Here is a 7,367-nt window from a genome sequence, read left to right as displayed (position 1 = left end):
TAAGAACCTATTGGCGTATGGTTACTGTATAATTCATCTCTTTGACCATGATGCTCAAGGATGATCAAGGATTTAACTGTCAATCTTAAATAAGTCATCTACATTGTATTTCAATCTTTTTCAAATCCATCTCATGGATTACTCGAGCTCAGATTTTGCTAAATTGAAATACATTGATACATTAACTCCTACTAATTCAGAGGGGTCAATCCTATTTTGACTCACACACTGACTTGACAAGTACTTAACTACATCCAAAAATTTTTCATCACAGAATTAGAAACTCAGTTAGTCCAGTACTAAAGTACAATGAGTTGCTTGCAAGTTACTGTGGTGATTTCAGATCGAAGAGACACTTATACCCATACCCTTCGCGAGCTATCCTTGACAGTAGAGTACTCTGCAATTGGTCACGTTCAATGACGATGTACTCTTACATCTCACCTACATGCCATACTAGTGTCTTCACACCATTTAGTTACGAGGATAACCAACGCATATGGCACACAACGATCTACATTTGATATCGCTATCGTCCTAGTAATAGCGTATCATTTAGTCGCGAACCAATTTAAGGACTATACGATAAATCCTCCCTTATCGATCAAAATAATCCTAAGAACTTTATCATAATATAGGAGTTCATTAGAAGATGTAACCTTGTGATGAATAAGGTTAAATAACTTTTATTATTTATCAATTTATATACAATTATATTTAGTACAATCGTCAAATGATTAGTTTTAGGACATATTTTCCAACAACTCCTACTTGGACTAAAGTCAATCATGTTAGATGTGTGCCCTAGATGCCAGATCGGCTGACACATTCCTGTACAGAACTAAGGGCAAATTTATAATTTTGACTATAAATAAATAAAAGGATTATTCTTCTATCACATTGTGTACATTATGTCTGTGATACATCCTTTGAGTTAGTGGGAATGTAAATTCTTATTTTCAAGAGTTGAAAATTTAAGGCATGAATTTACATAACTAACTCATAAACTACTCCTGACCATAGGATCATCATGAGGATAGTGATCGATCTGGAAGGTTGGTGTACGATTGCTTTCTTAGGATAGATGAGTCTTGAGTCTATGGTGTGGAGACATCAGAGTGAGAGTACAGATATTCATTGAGAATAAGAGTACTAAGCGTGACCACCTCGAGCAGTCATAAGGAAATCTACCTTCTCGTCGATGACTAGCTCGATGCTGCAGTTGTGTGTCTAGTTCTTTGACCTGAGGTACATCGATGGTTCACCTTGAGTGTGTTATAGTTTGACTACACCATAACTCGATCTCCTAGCTATTCAAAACCCTGAGGTGTATGTTGGCTGTAGCATATCCATTGTAGGAATCAGATCGCACCAAGATGGGATCTATCAACCTCGGTAGATGAGAGGAGTAGTCCTATGATGATCGAAAGATTGAGTCCTTAAGCCCATGACTATGGCAAAGTGAAATAATGAAAAAAAAATTTCTATTGGGTTTCACATCGGACTCGGATCGATCGATTGATTCATATGACTGATGTTGGATTTGACGAGTTCACCTTAACCCTAATTTAGTCGGGACTCATGATAGAGGAACTCAATCACACAGGTAGCTTGTTGCTCCTAGATTGATTTTGATGATTACAAAGCAGATTGAAGGGATACAAGTAATTTTAAAATGAAAAAGTCCTTATGCTCTTCAAGGGCAAAATCATAATTTCACTAAAATTCTGATTTGATAGTATCATTTGATAGAACAAATGATTTATAAACTATTGGTGAAAATTTCATTATTTTTGGACTTATATTTTTGAAGTTATGAAGGTTTGAAGTGCATGAGTCGACTCATGAGTCAACTCATGGCACTATGAGCTGATTGGCACGCAAAAAATTCCCATGGCACGCTGGATTTTTGGCTTGGCACGACCTGTGAGTCGACTCATGAGTCGACCCACAAGGCATGAGTCGACTCATGAGTCGACCCCTGCTGATTTGAGCCAAGAATTTCCAGAAATCCATGTTTCTGGTCTTTGCAACAGAAGTCGACTCATGAGTCGACTCCTGAAGCATGAGTCGACTCATGAGTCGACCCCTGCGACGGAAAATGTCAGCAACGGCTATTTTTTTGCCCATTTTAATTACCTTTTATGCTTCCTAAAATTGCTCTAACGGCTCTTTATCTGTCTAAATTATTTTCTCTTGCTTCTAATGCTATAAAATGTTTCAAATGGTGAAAGAAATTGTAGATCGAAAAAGATCAAAGCAGATCAATCGGCAGATCAAACGAGAGATCAAATTCATTGAGAGGATCCAGAAATTATACGCAAAGTATTCAAAGAGATATTTGAGAGAAAAAAAAAGAGGATCCAAAATCCACATGAGAGATTGTGAAAGAGATTCAAGAGCATTCAAAGAGAGGATTTATCACGCCTATTGTTTCAACCTTGATCTAGAGATCGTTCAAAGCCTTCAAGAGATCTTCAATCAACGATCATCCTCTTCTCAAGCATTCATTCAAGCGTTCATCCACCTTGAGAAAATTCAAAAAGGGTTTCTTCATTTGAGTAAAGTATTTTTATTGTTATATTCGCTCATTTAAGGAGCTGTTATTGTATTAATTTGTGCTCTAAATTTTCTTACTCTTGTAAGTATTTGTTCTTGTTTTTGGAGGATTTCCAAAACAAGGAAAGGTTGATCCGAACCTGAAATCGGAGTGATTTGGGTTTACTTGTACCCGGGAAAATAAGTAGACTAGCTTGGGATAGCTAGTGTCGGAGTTTTCGACGTTTTGTATTCGGGTTGAATACAAGTATAGTGGATTGATATTCCCAAGTAGGAGCTTGGGAGTGGATGTAGGTGCAAGGTTGGCACCGAACCACTATAAATTCTTGTGTTTGTGGTGTGCTTTATCGCTTCACTTTATTTCTTTATTATATCCTTGCATTCCTGCTTTAGGTAATTAATATTGAATTAAAATCTTTGTCTTGTTCATCATAAGTAATTAATTAAGCCTAAAATTTTTAGAAACCCAATTCACCCCCCCTCTTGGGTTGCATAGCTGGGCAACAAGTGGTATCAGAGCCCGGTGCTCTAGTCCGTCTTTGATCTAACAATCAAAGAGCCAAAGATCTATGGCAACCCATATCGGTACTTCTCTAGCCGAGGGGCAATCTACAAACCGACCTCCACTTTTCAATGGGTCTAATTATACCTATTGGAAAGCTCGGATGAAGATATTCATACAAGCACTCGACTATGATATGTGGAGTATCATAGTGAACGGTCCTCACACACCCACCAAGATTATAGATGGTAAGGAATCAACCAAACCCGAGAAAGAATGGGATGAGGTTGACAAGAAATTGGCACAATTAAATGCCAAAGCCATGAATGTTCTTTATTGTGCACTAGATGCAAGTGAATTTAATCGCATTTCTACTTGTGCATCTGCTAAAGAAATATGGGATAGGTTAGAAGTAACCCATGAGGGAACAAATCAAGTAAAAGAGTCTAAAATAAACATGCTTGTACATAAATATGAATTGTTTAAAATAGAGCATGATGAGTCCATAACTGCTATGTTTACTCGCTTTACTGATATAATTAATGGTTTGAAGAGTCTTGGCAAATCTTATACTAACAGTGAGCTTGTAAGGAAGATTCTCAGGTCATTGCCTAGAACTTGGGAAGCCAAAGTGACTGCCATCCAAGAAGCAAAGGACTTGAACACTCTACCTCTAGAAGAGCTTCTTGGATCCTTGATGACTCATGAACTTAGCATGAAGCAACATCAAGAGGATGAAGTCAAAAAGAAAAGAATCATTGCCCTCAAATCCACAACTTCGCCTGATTATGAAACGGATGACACTGAAGATGAAGAACAGGATGAAGAGATGCACTCATCACTCAAAAATTTAAGAAGTTTCTAAGAAAAAAGAAACAGGGATGAGAAAGAGATTCACAAAAGGGGAACAAAGCAAAGAAAAAGAGAAAGATCAACCCCTTGTATGCTACGAGTGCAAGAAGCCGGGATATTTCAGATCCGAATGTCCACAACTGAAGAAAGGTCCCAAGAAGTTCAAAAAGAAAGCAATGATGGCGACTTGGAGTGCGAGTGATGACTCAAGCTCTGATGAAGAAACCTCAACAGAACGAGCCAACCTGTGCCTGATGGCACACGAAAATGAGGTAACTTCTGAATCCACTAGTGAATTTACTTTTGAAGAATTGCATGAAGCTTTCTATGATTCTATTGATGAATTAAAGAAACTAGGGAAGAAAAACAAAGAACTGAAATTGAAAAATCAGTCCTTAGTAAAACAAGCTGAAAACCTTTCATTTGAAAAATCCACCTTAATTCAAGAGAATCAAAAATTAAAGAATAAAATTAACAAACTGAAATCTATAGTAGATAAGTTCACCTTAAGTTCAAACAAACTAAATATGATCCTTGATAATCAGAAAGCTATATATGATAAGGCTGGACTTGGCTATAAACCTCTGAAGAAATAAAAATTTTTGAAGGATATTTATGTAAATTATTCAAGTAACAAGTCTACAAATACTTCTTGTTTCAAATGTGGAAGAATAGGACATAAATCATACACATGTCTTATTAACAAATATGCAAATACAAAGAAAATATGGGTTCCAAAAGGAACCATCTTGACTAACCTGAAAGGATCCAAGAAAGCTTGGGTACCTAAGACAGAAACTTGACCTTTGCTTGCAGGTGTGTCTAGCATCCCAAGAAGGAAACAGGAAATAGTATCTTGACAGTGGATGCTCGAGACACATGACTGGTGATGAATCACAATTCATCACGCTTGATGCTAAGGATGGAGGGATGGTCACCTTTGGAGATAATGGCAAAGGAAAGATCATCGGGATAGGTAACATTGGTATCACTCCCTCCAATTACATTGAGAATGTTTTATTGGTTAAAGGTTTAAAGCATAACTTACTTAGCATTGTCAATTCTGTGATAAAGGGTATAAAGTAGTTTTTGAATCATCTGTTTGCATTGTGACTAGTCCTATTAACGATGGTATTAAATTTATAGGACATAGGCATGGCAATGTTTATATGGTAGATTTGAATGATTTAGCTAAATTAGACATGCAATGCCTAGTTTCCTTAAATGCTAAAATTAATGAGACTAGTTGGCTGTGGCATCGTAGACTTGCACATATTAGCATGCATTCTCTTTCAAAATTAATTAAAAAGGATTTAGTTCTCGATTTGCCAAAATTAAGTTTTGAAAAAGATAGAATTTGTGATGCATGCCAATTAGGTAAACAAACTAGAGTTTCATTTAAATCCAAAAATACTGTTTCAACTTCTAGACCTTTAGAGCTCTTACATATGGACTTATTTGGACCAACTAGAACCACTAGTCTAGGAGGAAAACGATATGGCTTTGTAATTATAGATGATTACTCTCGTTTTACTTGGGTTTTCTTTTTGGCTCACAAAAATGAAACTTTTCATATTTTCACTAAATTTCATCGAAAAGTCACAAATGAAAAAGGGTTTTCAATTCAAAGTATTAGAAGTGATCATGGAACTGAATTTGAAAATCAAGATTTTAAAAATTTTTGTGATGAAAATGGAATTGGCCATAACTTCTCTGCTCCTAGGACACCCCAACAAAATGGGGTAGTTGAAAGGAAAAATAGAATCTTAGAAGAAATGGCCCGTACCATGCTTTGTGAAAGCAACCTTCCAAGATACTTTTGGGCAGAAGCTATTAACACAGCATGTTACATTTTAAATCGTGCTTTGATTAGACAATTTTTTAAGAAAACCCCCTATAAATTTGAAAGGAAGAAAACCAAATATTGCATATTTTCATGTTTTTGGTTGTCGATGTTTTGTATTAAATAATGGCAAAGAAAAACTTGATAAATTTGATGCAAAATCAGATGAAGCAATCTTTTTAGGTTACTCCTCCACTAGTAAAGCATTTAGAGTTTTCAACAAAAGAACTTTAGTAGTTGAGGAGTCCATACATGTTGTTTTTGATGAAACTAACGATCTTCTTCAAGGAAGAATGAGGGTGTTGATGATGCAGATCCACTAATAGAAGGTATGAAGGAGATCACTCTAAAAGATTCAGCAACTCCAGAAGACAAGGATCAAGAAGACGAACAAAATGAGAGAGGTGAAGATACTCAAGAACAACCTCAAGGTACAAATGACCTACCCAAGGAATGGAGGTATGTTCACAACCACCCTAAGGAGTTAATTATTGGTGATCCTATGCATGGGGTAAAAACCCATTCTTCACTTAGAGATGTAGTTAATCATTATGCTTTTGTATCTCATCTTGAACCTAAAACTTTTGAAGAAGCTGAAAATGATCATAATTGGATTAATGCTATGCAAGAGGAACTTAATCAATTTGAAAGAAATAATGTTTGGACCTTAGTAACAAGACCTAAAGATCATTCAATAATTGGCACAAAATGGGTCTTTAGAAACAAATTAGATGAGCATGGAAATGTAATTAGAAATAAAGCAAGACTGGTTGCTAAGGGATATAATCAAGAAGAAGAATTGATTTTGATGAAACTTTTGCACCTGTTGCTAGATTAGAAGCTATAAGACTTCTACTTGCATATGCTTGCTTTATGAAATTCAAACTATTTCAAATGGATGTTAAAAGTGCATTTTTAAATGGATATATCTCTGAAGAAGTATATGTAGAACAACCCCCTGGATTTGAAAATCATGCTTTTCCTAATCATGTCTTTAGATTAAATAAAGCTTTATATGGATTAAAACAAGCACCTAGAGCATGGTATGAAAGGCTAAGCAAATTTCTACTAAATAATGATTTTTCAAGAGGTAATGTAGATACAACCCTATTTATTAAAAGAAATCAAAATGATATGCTAGTTATACAAATTTATGTTGATGACATAATTTTTGGGTCTACTAATGAATCCCTTTGTCAAGACTTTGCTAAGCTTATGCAGGGAGAGTTCGAGATGAGCATGATGGGAGAACTCACCTTCTTCCTCGGACTCCAAATCAAACAATCAAAAGAGGGAATCTCCATCACCCAAAGCAAGTACACCAAGGAACTACTCAAAAGATTTGGAATGGAGAACTGCAAACTAATTGGCACACCAATGAGTCCCTCATGTAAGCTTGACAAGGATGATGAAGGTAAATGTGTAGACTTAAAATACTATAGAGGTATGATTGGCTCATTATTATATTTAACTGCAAGTAGGCCTGATATCATGTTTAGTGTTTGCTTATGTGCTAGATATCAATCTAATCCTAAAGAATCTCATTTGAATGCTGTTAAAAGAATCCTTAGATACTTAAATGGTACTCAAACTCTAGGGTTATGGTACTCT

The sequence above is a fragment of the Elaeis guineensis genome, chromosome 4, assembly GCF_000442705.2.
Source record: "Elaeis guineensis isolate ETL-2024a chromosome 4, EG11, whole genome shotgun sequence".
Taxonomy (NCBI): domain Eukaryota; kingdom Viridiplantae; phylum Streptophyta; class Magnoliopsida; order Arecales; family Arecaceae; genus Elaeis; species Elaeis guineensis.
The sequence above is the reverse complement of the archived record's forward strand: the minus strand, read 5'-3'. Positions refer to the sequence as shown.